The following is a 16,091-nucleotide window of genomic DNA, read 5'->3' as shown; positions in this document are numbered from 1 at the left end:
TGTTCCTTGGAGCTGCTCTGCGTGGACAAGCACCATACTGTATATATATATACTATACTGGACACCTCTCCGCCTACCCACCCCCGTCCTCCAGCGACGTCACGAATACTATTGTCAGAAGAAAACATTGATTACGGCACCAAATTCCTCAATTATTAACCCAAGGTTGAAGATGTGAGGTCACCAAAGAACAGATCATTTTCTAAGAAGATTTCTAGAACGTGTTAAGAAATAATGCAGCGAGGAGGAAGACATTCCTATCAATTATGGCCGTCTCAAGGGTCAGCGTAGGGCGCCTTCTCTTTTATGAGTGGTCACAACCTTCTTAAGCTTTGTACCTGCGCTCAGTATCACTTGTTCCGAATATAGAAAGAGCATGAAAAGAATATTCTACATCTGATAGCGAAATATTTCCCTACTAAATATAATATTGTAAGGAACGCGGCAAAGAGGATGTGAAGGAATGATTCAGATACAGTGTGTATGAGATAGATAGATAGATAGATAGATAGGAGATAGATAGATAGATAGATAGATAGATAGATAGATAGATAGATAGATAGGAGATAGATAGATAGATAGATAGATAGATAGGAGATAGATAGATAGATAGATAGATAGATAGATAGATAGATAGATAGATAGGAGATAGATAGATAGATAGATAGATAGATAGATAGATAGATAGGAGATAGATAGATAGATAGATAGATAGATAGATAGATAATAGATAGATAGATAGATAGATAGATAGATAGATAATAGATAGATAGATAGATAGATAGATAGATAGATAGGAGATAGATCGATAGATAGATAGATAGATAGATAGATAGATAGATAGATGATAGATAGATAGATAGATAGATAGATAGATAGATAGATAGATAGGAGATAGATAAATCGATAGATGATAGATAGATAGATAGATAGATAGATAGATAGGTAGATAGATGATAGATAGATAGATAGATAGATAATAGATAGATAGATAGATAGATAGATAGATAGGAGATAGATAGATAGATAGATAGATAGATAGATAGATGATAGATAGATAGATAGATAGATAGATAGGAGATAGATAGATAGATAGATAGATAGATAGATGATAGATAGATAGATAGATAGATAGATAGATAGATAGATAGGAGATAGATAAATCGATAGATAGATGATAGATAGATAGATAGATAATAGATAGATATATTGATAGATAGATAGATAGATAGATAGATAGATGATAGATAGATAGATAGATAGATAGATAGATAGATAGGAGATAGATAGATAGATAGATAGATAGATAGATAGATGATAGATAGATAGATAGATAGATAGATAGATAGATAGGAGATAGATAGATAGATAGATAGATAGATAGATAGATAGATAGGAGATAGATAGATAGATAGATAGATAGATAGATAGGAGATAGATAGATAGATAGGAGATAGATAGATGGATAGATATTAGATATATATATAGATTCTCTGGGGGCCACACATGTTCTACAAGTATTAGAATCTTAGAAGATGAATGTTCTGAGCTTCAACACTTACTGTAGTTGGTAATCTTCTATTATTTCAGCACATCAGACAGTATCACACATGGCGGGCTTAGATACACAGCTCAGCAGACACATGGCGGGCTTAGATACATCAGACAGTATGCCTAGTCTGACCTGCACCCTTTCTGCCAATCCATCACTGGTATAATGCAGTTTATCGTCAGTAATCTATTGCGGCGCTCTCCGGGGTCCTGTACATGGGGGTGGGTCATTATTTCGGGCCCCTCAGGTACCAGTCACTTCACCACCTATTAGAGATCAATGCGGGGGTGTTATCTATCATCAGTAGGGTAATGAATCTGTGGCCATTCCATTATGTCAGGGCAGGTCATCCATCTTCCCATAGAGGGTTATTGTCTGCACATCTGTCAGGGGGGCCCAGGCAGCTGCTATGGGGTCCGCAGGACCAAACTAAGGGCCAGACTTCCATTTTGTTCCATTCTCCAGCCAGAGAGTTACAACTGCCCGATCAGTAGCCCTTCCATGTAGCTTCCTCTTCTTGGTTTCAGTCATCTAGCCAGAAATGCTGCCCCCTGCAGTTGTGAAGTCTGACATGCCGCAGAACCCTATCCTGCCAGAGTCCGGTGCGCTGTAGTGTAGAAATGAATAGTAATGGCAATACAATGCGTACAAAGAGTCCTTTCTATCATTAGGATTGGTGTGTCCCATAGGATGGATCCTCCCAGATCCCTTTAACTGGTCGCTCACTTTTCAGACATCTTAGTCATATTTAATAGATCGCACGATTCTGGACCAAAATGAAATACACTTTATTCTAAAACGATTTTTCTTCTCTGCCTGAAAATCATCTCTAAGTTTCTTGCCACTAGGTGTCTCCCTTCTAGCTAATTTGCTGTTGACTCTCTGTTGATTGGGAAGTTCCGTCCTTAGAAAGCAACAGGCTCAAAATGGGACATAGCGAGGAATGGAATGGGTAAAATGAGGTGCTGCCCGATATGCTGTGGCTCCTGTGACTGTTATGGCAACACCAGCTTTATCCATGTCAAACCAGGCACGTGAGGGTTAGGGTTGTATATAGAAGAGACGTACCCTCTACTCCAACAATGCGACACCCAAAAAATGGTCTCTTATATGCAAGTGAAAGAAAATTTTAGGAAATTCAGCTGCCATTATAGTGCGCACAGCACTGAGCACTATAAGGTACTGGGGCTGGTTTAATGGTGACAGACTCCCTTTAACTCTTTCCCAACATCCGTTGTATTGTTATGTCAGGTCTTGAAATATGGCGGCCGCAACAGCCACTGGGTCTGTGCTGCAGAGATCGGACAGTAGTGGCCATTAACCTTGTCAAAGACTTGGTCAAACATGAACGAGGCGCCAATATCGCAACAGTGCAAAAATAACAGTAAAAAATGTTTAAAAAATTTAAGTTAAAAAATAATCAAAAAATTCAAAAGAACTAAAAATTCAAATCAGACCTAGAACACATAAAAATAAGAACATAAACACATTCTGAATTGCTCAGTATATAAATTTGTATAAAATTTGATCAAATCTTCAAATATTCAAATATTCAGCAAAATTATAGAAATAAAAGTACATCAGACCCCGCAAAAAACAAACCTCATGCAACCCAATATTAGGAAAGTGTAGAAATATCCGTACACTATCAAAAATGTATCAAAGTTTCTGGTTGTTCTGAAGTGATAAAACATAACCGAAAACGATATACATTTGGTTTTTCCGTGTAGGATATAGACAGCGTGTCATTTCGCTGCGCAGTGAATGCTGTAGATACAAACCCCATAAACATCTGCTACAAATACACTTTGTACCTACAGTCCTATGAAAAAGTTTGGGCACCCCTATTAATCTTAATCATTTTTAGTTCTAAATATTTTGGTGCTTGCAGCAGCCATGTCAGTTTGATCTATCTAATAACTGATGGACACAGTAATATTTCAGGAAGTCTGGGCACCTCAACAGAAAAGTGACAATAATATTTAGTAGATCCTCCTTTTGCCTCTAGTCGCTTCCTGTAGCTTTTAATCAGTTCCTGGATCCTGGATGAAGGTATTTTGGACCATTCCTCTTTACAAAACAATTCAAGTTCAGTTAAGTTTGATGGTCACCAAGCATGGACAGCCCACTCTCAAATGATCTGAAAACAAAGATTGTTCAACATAGTTGTTCAGGGGAAGGATACAAAACGTTGTCTCAGAGATTTAACCTGTCAGTTTCCACAGGTGGTGGCAATAACTAAATCACACTTACAGCCAGTTGAAATGGATTAAAGTTGACTCCACCTCTGTCCTGTGTCCTTGTGTGACCACATTGAGCATGGAGAAAAGAAAGAAGACCAAAGAACTGTCTGAGGACTTGAGAAGCAAAATTGTGAGGAAGCCTGAGCAATCTCAAGGTTACAAGTCCATCTCCAAAGACCTGAATGTTCCTGTGTCTACCGTGCGCAGTGTCATCAAGAAGTGTAAAGCTCATGGCCCTGTGGCTAACCTCCCTAGATGTGGACGCAAAAGAAACAGTGACGAGAGATTTCAACGCAAGATTGTGCGGATGGCGGATAAAGAACCTCGACTAACATCCAAACAAGTCCAAGCTGCCCTGCAGTCCGAGGGTACAACAGTGTCACCCCGTACTATCCAGCGTCAGCGTCTGAATGAGAAGGGACTGTATGGTAGGAGACCCAGGAAGACCCCACTTCTTACCCAGAGACATAAGCCAGGCTGGAGTTTGCCAAAACTTACCTGAGAAAGCCAAAACCGTTCTGGAAGAATATTCTCTGGTCAGAGGAGACAAAAGTAGGAAAAGGCCTCAAGATAGAGATTACAGGAAAAAAAGAGGCCTCCAAAGAGAAGAAGACGCCCCCTACAGTCAGACATGGCGGAGGTCCCTGATGGTTTGGGGTTGCTTTGCTGCCTCTGGCACTGGACTGCTTGACCGTGTGCATGGCATTATGAAGTCTGAAGACGACCAACACATTGTGCAGCATCATGTAGGGCCCAGTGTGAGAAAGCTGGGTCTCCCTCAGAGGTCAGGGCTCTTCCAGCAGGACAATGACCCAAAACACACTTCAGGTCAGCACTAGAAAATGGTGGTGAGAGAAAGCCCTGGAGACTTGTAAAGTGGCAGCAATGAGTCCAGCCCTGAATCCCATAGAACACCTGTGGGGGAGGGGGAGAGATCTCTTGATGGCAGTTTGGAGAAGGCCCCCTTCACATCTCAGGGGGGACCTGGAGCAGGAGCCAAAGAAGAAGGGTCTAAGATTCCAGCAGAGCCTTGTAAGAAACTCATTGCTGGTTACCGGAAGCGGTTGTGCGCAGTTATTGTGTCTAAAGGTTGTGCTACCAAGTATTAGGCTGAGGGCGCCAATACTTCTGTCCGCACCAGTTTTGGAGTTTTGTGTAAAATGATCAATGATTGGACTTTTTTTTCATTCTCTTTTGTGTTTTTTCATTGCAAGAAAAATAAATGAAGATATTACCAAAGAGTTTGTGCTTGTAATCATTATCTGGGAGAACACGAGGATTATCTGACAGAACTGCAGGGGGGCCAATACTTTTGACCAACACTGTACATATCTGTGCTGAGCTTCTACTACACGTCTGTACTTCTCATAACGTGTTATATGAATATTACAGAACTCTGAGAACTGTAACAATGAAGCTTCCATATTCTGTATGACTGGCCCTCTCCAGTTGTCACCGTGCCATAGGCAGTTACATGTGCTGACATCTGTGTTCACTGTCAGACTATTGCGCACCATGGTTGGCACCACTACACGTGATGTCATGTCTCCTAGATACTACTATAACTCCACTGTGCAGCCTTATATAATGCTGCCATGTTGTACTATTATACTATGACGTCGCCGATATGCCTCTATACCAGTTTTTGTGCCTTTTTATGATGTTTAGTGATATTGTTGAGTTTTAAGCTTTTTTCTCCAGTACGGAAGTAAGAGACCCCTTCAGCGTCATTGATATGAGTGATGGTGCCCCCTAGGACAATATTAATACTGGACAGTCTGGACTAGAATCAATATCCTATTATATTGCTATTATTGATTCATCCATTTCCATTAAGAACATTCAATATCTAATGATCAAATGTGATGATACTTTATATGGCTTGTGTTCCCCTGATACCGGAAATATCCAAAGGTGAAGATTGGACCCCCAACATAAAATCCATACCAAGCCCTCATCCAAGACCCCCATGTTATAATAGTAGTGTTGTCCTCACCTGGGAGAAAAGACTTTAGACTGCTTTATTGTACTCGATTGACTCAAAATCAGCTTAAGGAATGGGTTAAGATTAGAGATGAGCAAACAGTGTTCTATCGAACACATGTTCGATCGGATATCAGGGTGTTCGCCATGTTCGAATCGAATCGAACACCGTGTGGTAAAGTGCGCCAAAATTCGATTCCCCTCCCACCTTCCCTGGCGCCTTTTTTGCACCAATAACAGCGCAGGGGAGGTGGGACAGGAACTACGACACTGGGGGCATTGAAAAAAATTGGAAAAAGTCATTGGCTGCCGAAATCAGGTGACCTCCATTTTAGACGAATAGTGGATTTCAAATCCGGGTCATATGAGAATGTGAACTTTGTGACTATGAGACAGGGATAGCTGTACAGGCAGGGATAGCTAGGGATAACCTTTATTTAGGGGGGAATGTTATTAAAAATAACTTTTTGGGGCTCTATCGGGTGTGTAATTGTGATTTTTGTGAGATAAACTTTTTCCCATAGGGATGCATTGGCCAGCGCTGATTGGCCGAATTCCGTACTCTGGCCAATCAGTGCTGGCCAATGCATTCTATTAGCTTGATGAAGCAGAGTGTGCACAAGGGTTCAAGCGCACCCTCGGCTCTGATGTAGCAGAGCTGAGGCTGCACAAGGGTTCAAGCGCACCCTCGGCTCTGATGTAGGAGAGCCGAGGGTGCACTTGAACCCTTGTGCACCCTCGGCTCTGCTACATCAGAGCCGAGGGTGCGCTTGAACCCTTGTGCACACTCTGCTTCATCAAGCTAATAGAATGCATTGGCCAGCGCTGATTGGCCAATGCATTCTATTAGCCCGATGAAGTAGAGCTGAATGTGTGTGCTAAGCACACACATTCAGCTCTACTTCATCGGGCTAATAGAATGCATTGGCCAGCGCTGATTGGCCAGAGTACGGAATTCGGCCAATCAGCGCTGGCTCTGCTGGAGGAGGCGGAGTCTAAGATCGCTCCACACCAGTCTCCATTCAGGTCCGACCTTAGACTCCGCCTCCTCCAGCAGAGCCAGCGCTGATTGGCCGAATTCCGTACTCTGGCCAATCAGCACTGGCTAATGCATTGTATTGGTGTGATGAAGCAGTGCTGAATGTGTGTGCTTAGCACACACATTCAGCTCTACTTCATCGGGCTAATAGAATGCATTGGCCAGCGCTGATTGGCCAGAGTACGGAATTCGGCCAATCAGCGCTGGCTCTGCTGGAGGAGGCGGAGTCTAAGATCGCTCCACACCAGTCTCCATTCAGGTCCGACCTTAGACTCCGCCTCCTCCAGCAGAGCCAGCGCTGATTGGCCGAATTCCGTACTCTGGCCAATCAGCACTGGCTAATGCATTGTATTGGCGTGATGAAGCAGTGCTGAATGTGTGTGCTTAACACACACATTCAGCTCTACTTCATCGGGCTAATAGAATGCATTGGCCAATCAGCGCTGGCCAATGCATTCTATTAGCGTGAACTGAGTTTGCACAGGGGTTCTAGTGCACCCTCGGCTCTGCTACATCAGATTGCTACATCTGATGTAGCAGTGCCGAGTGTGCATCAGATGTGTAGTTGAGCAAAACTGACTCAGCACTGCTAAGTCTCTGCATTCGCATAGGAATGCATTGGCCAGCCTTCGGCCAATCAGCGCTGGCTCTGCCGGAGGAGGCGGAGTCTAAGGTCGGACCTGAATGGAGATTGGTGTGGAGCTATCTTAGACTCCGCCTCCTCCAGCAGAGCCAGCGCTGATTGGTCGAGTTCCGTACTCTGGCCAATCAGCACTGGCCAATGCATTTCTATGGGGAAAAGTTAGCTTGCGAAAATTGCAAACTGACAGGGATTTCCATGAAATAAAGTGACTTTTATGCCCCCAGACATGCTTCCCCTGCTGTCCCAGTGTCATTCCAGGGTGTTGGTATCATTTCCTGGGGTGTCATAGTGGACTTGGTGACCCTCCAGACACGAATTTGGGTTTCCCCCTTAACGAGTTTATGTTCCCCATAGACTATAATGGGGTTCGAAACCCATTCGAACACTCGAACAGTGAGCGGCTGTTCAAATCGAATTTCAAACCTCGAACATTTTAGTGTTCGCTCATCTCTAGTTAAGATTCCCCCAAATTCCCCCAAGCCATAACAGTCACTCTGCCCCAAGACGAGAAGACCATTATCTTCTGCCCAACTCAATTCAACAAACCCATGTCTAGTCATCTGTAGGAACTCTGTAACGTAATCCTAGCAAAGAAGGCATAGTTGGAAATCTTGGGTGTATCTAGGCTGTAGACATGCCTAGGATGTTGCTCGGGTACTCGAGGCTGGGTAGTCAGTGTTGGCTTTACATTAGATGGTTCAGTCATGGACCTGCAATGTCCTATCCATTGGGAGTAGTTGAGAGGTCTCTAGAGGTTTTACTTCCAATATGCCAATTAATATGGTCAAGGGTTTAGTAACAGGGTGCAGAGATGGCTTCCCAATGTAGGTAAGGACCTTGAACGCCAAGGAGGTCCAAGCTACACCTGTAAGTTTCAAGTCTTGAAGGTGGGATACCATAGGAGAATGTTCTTTTGAGTATGGGACCTTTTGAAGTGAACAATCACAGCCCTAATGTCTTGATAGTCACAAGTAAACAGGTTTATGATCTACATTCCCTAAAGCTCAAGAATCTTAGAAGAACATCTCTTGCAGAATTGGAGATGCATCTCATCTTTAAGGTCCTTTGCCCAATGTCTTGATCACTCTTGTCACAGTAGAAGACAATCTTCTTCACAGACCCACAATAGGATGAAGACTTCACTAGACCCCATAGATGAGAAGATTAATATTCCTTAAATCAAATTGGTTTCTTCATATCCAGCTCCAGTCATTCCTAATACATTAATGTCATCACTTTTTATTGGTATTGAATGAGATGTCTCCAGACATTGACCTGTAGGTCACTTCACCTTCATGTTTCTTCTTATCCTCGTGTCTTGTAAAGTCCTATCTGTAATTGATATACTCCATAGAACAATGCCTTGAAACACTGATATCTGATTATTCCTTAATGAGAGCCGCCATTGTAGAGTTAACGTCTTATTCCACCCTATGATCCGGGAACAATGGATAATGAGCGACAGTCATCACCTTAATGTTCCTGAAGACCACACTGCTTAAATGCCAACCACTTAGACTCTAATGCAACGCAATGATCGGTCGTAATACTCGAGAGGTGTCAGATTGTCAAAATTCAGAGCTCATTAGGGCAATTAAGCTGGAGGGCGAACCCGCTTAGAGAATGAGTTGACCTCACATGAAGGATCGAACATCCAAGGAAATTAAGTCATTAGGCTGGTTGACATCTTAAGTGGTGGATATGTAAATGTTAAATTAAGGAACAAAATTTGAGGTTCTTAATCTTAATCTTTTCTTAACCTCTGCATGTCTACACAACCGCAAGTTGGTGGATGTATGAGAAGTTACAGCTACCTGTCTACGTCCTGGGCCAGATTTATTGTTGTTCTTCAGAAGTGCTGTCACATCTTCAGTTCTTGTTGGACCTGAAGTTTGAGGTCTTCAAAAAAGTGGGAAGGAGAACATTTTACTTGGAGGATTGGAAAAGCTTCATTCCTTAAGAGAGGTCCTGTGAGCCTGCATTAAATGTTCCTCTTCTTCTCAAGACGTTCCTTCAGCCAATTTCTGTTAACCCATCTGTTTAAACCTGTCTCACCTTCTGCAATAAAGGTTCCAAGCTCACCAGTGTCCTGCCCAAGGTGTCTCTCTGTAGATCAAGTACCGTGTTTTGCTCTTGCCCTTGCCTGATATGTGTTTGACCTTGGTTTGCTTCTGTGCCACCTTCCTTGATTCCCTGCATGGCCATGCTTTGTGTAGACTCTGTCCAGCGTTCCGTTGGCCTGTACTCAACAAGGTCAAACTGGTGTGGAAACATAGTAGGTTCACAACCCGCTGAGGGTTATAGTGTGCCCCACATGTAAGGGTAGGCAAAATTAATAAGTGGGGCATTGTAGCTTTCAGGAGTCCAGGGTGGCATTGTGAAGCCCAGTACCCACCTACTCTGTCCAAAGTTTTGACCACCTGTTGATGAGTCAAGACAGCCATACATAATAACCTCCTCCAACCCCTTTTACCCCCACAACATTGGACATTGGAGTCCATTGGGCAAGCAACATAGACATGACCTTGTTGGCAGACACCAAACCAGTGGACTCGGGTGTAGCCAGAACACCAGGAAAACTTTCTGACACGATAAAGATCCCACAGAAGATGACCCCATTTGGGGGGAATTTATTGAACATCCTAGGCAAGTAAATTGGCATAGAAGTGCTACATCTTTGGAGCACAGTCCCAGTTTTCACCAAAGGTAAGCCATTTTGACATGTTTCTGCCATGTAAGACATTGGGCAGAGAGCGATCAAGGCAGGGGGCGCCTCAGCCCATCAGATTTACTACTCACCCCACAAAATTGGTGTAAATTATATGAGAAATATCCCAGCCCCCATTCTGAGAGACCTGGCAGGAGACCTCCCGAGAGAACTGGCACATGAGACCTCCCGAGATACCTGGCACGAGACCTCCCGAGAGAACTGGCACATGAGACCTCCCGAGTGAACTGGCGCATGAGACCTCCCAAGAGACCTGGCACGAGACCTCCCAAGAGACCTGGCACGAGACCTCCCGAGAGAACTGGCACATGAGACCTCCCAAGAGACCTGGCACATGAGACCTACCGAGAATGCTGGCACATGAGACCTCCCGAGAGAACTGGCGCATGAGACCTTCCAAGAGACCTGGCACGAGACCTCCCGAGATACCTGGCACATGAGACCTATCAAGAGACCTGGCATATGAGACCTCCCGAGACACCTGGCACATGAGATCTCCCGAGATACCTGGCACATGAGATCTCCCGAGATACCTGGCACATGAGACCTCCTGAGAGAACTGGCACATGAGACCTCCTGAGATACCTGGCACATGAGACCTCCCAAGAGACCTGGCACATGAGATCTCCCGAGATACCTGGCACATGAGACCTCCCGAGAGACCTGGCATATGAGACCTCCCGAGATACCTGGCACATGAGATCTCCCGAGATACCTGGCACATGAGACCTCCCGAGAGACCTGGCATATGAGACCTCCCGAGATACCTGGCACATGAGACCTCCCGAGATACCTGGCACATGAGACCTCCCGAGATACCTGGCACATGAGACCTTCCAAGAGACCTGGCACATGAGACCTACCGAGAGACCTGGCACATGAGACCTCCAGAGATACCCAGCACACAAGACCTACCGAGATGTTCCATAAAGGGTTCGGAGCATCCGAATTTTTTTTACACATCTTGTCCCAGCGGGGGAATTGATTAAGAACGGCATATGAAATTCCAGTCTTAATAAATCCCCCCCGGTCTCAGTTACATCAGCCACTTTGTACCCCGTGGAGTCTAAATGAAATAAAATTGTCATAAAAGTAGAAAATGAGACAATTTGCATGAAGACGTAGCCTTGCTCGATGTTTTGCGATTAGGACGGAGATGTGGAGTGAGTCATGTGCTCCCGCGTTCCTCCTCCCGTCTCCTTATAAAGGCTGTGCCTGCTGTCAGCACTTTTCTTGAGATGACAAATACTCGGAGGTAACAGAGTCCGCCCTTGACCTTCAGACAGAATCTTCTCGTGATCCATGGAGTTGGACAGGTAAGAAGATGGGGGAAGAGGAGATTAAATTTCAATAGTTTACAAAAATTTTACAAAAGCTTTTTTATTTCCAACTTTGTAACATTTTGGTTTTATATTTTCACTGTTTTTAGCTTGCGCGGTGTAAATGTTTTAATTTTTGCAGCTGCAGTTCCTCTCTCCGTGTCATGAAGGCCCAGTCAAGTTGTTAGGCCCAGAGCATGAGGTCTTTTGGCCCAATGCCCTAAATTTCCCATGATCCTTGTGATCACCATTTTGAATTATGTCCAAGTCCTTGGGACATGGGAATAATCCAACAGTAAGAAAGAAACTGTGACCATTGGGAACTCTGAGACCCATGTCAAGTGCTATAAATACTGTACAGACATCAGTTCACTGGATGTAAGGGCAAGTTAAGCTGAAGCTGAGCATTGTGATTCTCATGGGGCCATTGTGGTTCTCATGGGGGCAATGAGGTTTTCATGGGGCATTGTGGTTCTCATGGGGGCATTGTGGTATTCATGGGGGCATTGTGGTTCTCATGGGGCCATTGTGGTTCTCATGAGGGCATTGTGGTTCTCATGGGGCCATTGTGGTTCTCATGGGGGCATTGTGGTTCTCATGGGGGGCATTGTGGTTCTCATGGGACCATTGTGGTTCTCATGGGGGCATTGTGGTTCTCATGGGGGAATTGTGGTTCTCAAAGGGGCATTGAGGTTTTCATGGGGGCATTGTGGTTCTCAGGGGGGGCATTATGGTTCTCATGGGGGCATTGTGGTTCTCATAGGGCCATTGTGGTTCTCATGGGGCCATTGTGGTACTCATAGGGCCATTGTGGTTCTCATGGGGGCATTGTGGTTCTCATAGGGGCATTGTGGTTCTCATGGGGGCAATGTGATTCTCATGGGGGAATTGTGGTTCTCCTGGGGGCATTGAGGTTTTCATGGGGGCATTATGGTTCTCATGGGGGCATTGTGGTTCTCATGGGGGCATTGTGGTTCTCATGGGGGGCATTGTGGTTCTCATGGGGGCATTGTGGTTCTCATGGGGGGCATTGTGATTCTCATAGGGGCTTTTTGGTTCTCATGGGGGCATTGAGGTTTTCATGGGGGCATTGTGGTTCTATTGGGGCCATTATGTGTCTCATGGGACCATTGTGATTCTCATGGAGACATTATGGTTCTAATGGGGGGCATTATGGTTCTCATGGGGGCATTGTGGTTCTCATGGGGGCATTGTGGTTCTCATGGGGGGCATTGTGGTTCTCATGGGGGCATTGTGGTTCTCATGGGGGGCATTGTGATTCTCATAGGGGCTTTTTGGTTCTCATGGGGGCATTGAGGTTTTCATGGGGGCATTGTGGTTCTATTGGGGCCATTATGTGTCTCATGGGACCATTGTGATTCTCATGGAGACATTATGGTTCTAATGGGGGGCATTGTGGTTCTCATGGGACCATTGTGTTTCTGATGGGGGGGGGGCATTATGGTTCTCATGGGGGCATTGTGGTTTTAATGGAGACATTATGGTTTTCCTGGAGGCATTGTGGTTTTAATGGGGCCATTGTGCTTCTCATGAGGGCAATATGGTTCTCGTCGGTGGTTTTATTGTTCTCATAGGAGCATTGTGATTCTCATGGGGACATTTTGACTGTCATAGGGGAAATTAAGTTTGGCATAATGGACATGGTGGCTGTTCCTGGATAAGCATGTCATGTAAAGTTGAGGAGCCAAAGATGGCAGCATAGCAGAATTTCAGAGCCATGTTTATTATTATTATTATTATTATTATGCTTACTTATATAGCGCCATCATATTCCGCAGCGCTTTACAGATATTGTCAGTCACTGTCCCATATAGGGCTCACAATCTACATTCCCTATCAGTATGTCTTTGGTGTGTGGGAGGAAACGGGAGTACCCGGAGGAAACCCACGCAAACACGGGGAGAACATACAAACTCCTTGCAGATGTTGCCCCTGGCAGGATTTGGACCTAGGACTCCAGCGCTGCAGTGCTAACCACTGAGCCACCGTGCTGCCCATGTTTAAGGTTGAAGGAGCCTTCATGCCAGTCGGGGCAACAGAGAGACTGGTAATATATTCGACTACAATCAGAGAAGAAATCACATGTAAGTCACTGGATTTAGTTGTTGAAAATTAGTGATGATATGGCGGTATTATTTATATAATTTATATGTGGAGTCATGTTATGGGTATCTGTGATGGAACAAATTATTTGAGGGTAGAGAGGAAACAAAACGTGTCTATGGGGGTAAAGGTAGTATATGGTATATAAGTATATATTTACCTGAATAGTAAAAATTGGCCATGATATGGCGGTATTATTTATATGTAGAGTTATGCTATAGGTAATCCTGATGGAACAAATTATTTGAAGGTCTCACGTGATGGCTGATGCTCAATCGGAGGCCTCAGGGGCCCCGGATTATTATATTCAGGGGTCTGAAGAGACTCATGGGTGGCGAATCAGTCTTCGTAAATCTCTTTCGCTGCACCAGTCTTAATAAACCTGCCCCAATGTCTTACAATGTTTTTCTACTTTATAAAGGGTAACAATGTGACCTCATCAGTTCGGGGTCTACGGGTTCCAGTAGGAATCAGGAGGAAATACTGAATGCAGATCTGGATGTGACTAGAGACCTAGTACTGAATAACGCGCGACCTGTACAAGATATATAAAGTATTCCTCCATGATATTACATAGATGATAGAACTCTCCGTTACGATGTGATCTGTAACTTTCACCTTTCTCACATTTGTAGCTGATTATTTTGTTTTCCTATAGCGGAGACCTCTTGGCTCTTCTTCCATCTGTAGCCCGGACTCTGCGGGGAGGATGAAGAGGTTTATTAATCTCAGCGATATCTTATATTGGATGATGTGCCAGTGTACAGGTAAAGTAAATGAACCCTCTTAGTCATATGTGGCGCTCCCTTACGGTCACAGCAGTTAACCAATACTATTTCTTGTAGCCACCCTATATATATAATATATATATATATATATATATATATATATATATATATAATAATCACAGCGATGTCTCCCAATGTGGCAGCAGTAATAGCCCCCCTGGACAGTAGTACAGCCACCTCCTCCAGTATTCGCAGCAGGGCCAGAACACCCGCTTCCCCTTACTAGTCCCAGCAGAGCCTCCCCATAACTTTGAGCACTTACAGTAACAGTTAATAGCCCAGCTTTCCTCCTGTAGCCACCCCTTTGCCTTAGTAGTCACAGTAGGGATAGCTTGCACTTGTAACTACTGCAGTGCCATCCTTTCCCCAGTAGTCATAGCATTAAGTCTTGGTTTCCCCCTATAGACTTAGCAGGGCACTCACCCCGTCACTTATAGCCACTCCAAGGCTCAGCTGTCAAGACAAAGTCTCTTCATTGCCCCAGTAGACACCCCCGCGTCTTCATCTTCTCCCCAGTAGACAAAGCAGTCCTTCCTCTGGTATCCACAGAAGACCCCCTTCCCCCTATAGTCACAGCAGTCACTATTCCTATCTACATGACATCTGCTATAATATTCACCTCCACTTTACTCTTCATTTCTAGGCTGGTGCCGGAAATCGAACCGGGCCCAGGACCAAGAAGCGGGACATAAACGTTCTGACATCATGAAGGGTCTGGTCTGAGGTCTGAATTTATTTAGGGTCTGGCTTGGGATCGGAATATATTTAGGGGGTCACAATGGGGTGTGAATTAACTGTAATGTCTGGTCTAGGGTCTGGATTATTTATGGGGTCTACTACCTGAATTTAAGGTGGGGTCTTATCTGCCAACTTAGTACAGACCGAGGGCCCATATAGACAAAGTAGTCAATGACTCAGTGGCCAGACAAATATGTTTAGATGGTGGAATTTGGCGCGGATTCTACCTAAAAATTGGCACCAAATTCCACCCTGATTCTGCCTCCCATAGGGGCAGAGATGGGAGCAGGGTATCCAGTCCTAGCACTGCTACATGTGAGGACCCTCCCGGCGTCATTTCCCGTGCCCATTCCGCATCTTATCCTCACTCATACTTCACTTGACTTGTGACTTCTCCTCGTCTTCCGATTATTCGTTCCCTCCAGTCCCACAACGGACCCTTCTCCTTGCCCTATTGCATTAATAAAACCCGTAAGATTGGGAGTTATCTGCTCCCTCACCCGAATACAATGGGATTAATTGATGCACCATCAGATCTTATTAGGAGGTTTATTGGCGTTGAATAAAACATCTTGTCTTCTATTTACTGAAGAAAGAAAACATTGGATTGTTATTTACGGAGAACGAAGACGATAAAGTGCGCTTGACCCCGACACAGCCGCCATAGGACGTTAGAATATCTCATAGATAAGAGACTATATTACTGAGCCTTGTACGTTCCATAATCTGGACCCCATAAGTATCTAGGAGCCCTCACCTTACGTCCTATAAGAAGCGCGCTCCATACAATGTTCAATTATTGGCATGGACAATATAGTGATATAGCACATGGGGTAATATATAACCGCAGGGACTGTACGTTGTCATACAGGGGGCTTATACAGTGTTGGCCAAAAGTATTGGCCCCCCTGCAGTTCTGTCAGATAATCCTCGT

The sequence above is a fragment of the Leptodactylus fuscus genome, chromosome 1, assembly GCF_031893055.1.
Source record: "Leptodactylus fuscus isolate aLepFus1 chromosome 1, aLepFus1.hap2, whole genome shotgun sequence".
Classification (NCBI taxonomy): domain Eukaryota; kingdom Metazoa; phylum Chordata; class Amphibia; order Anura; family Leptodactylidae; genus Leptodactylus; species Leptodactylus fuscus.
Note: the sequence above shows the minus strand (reverse complement) of the source record.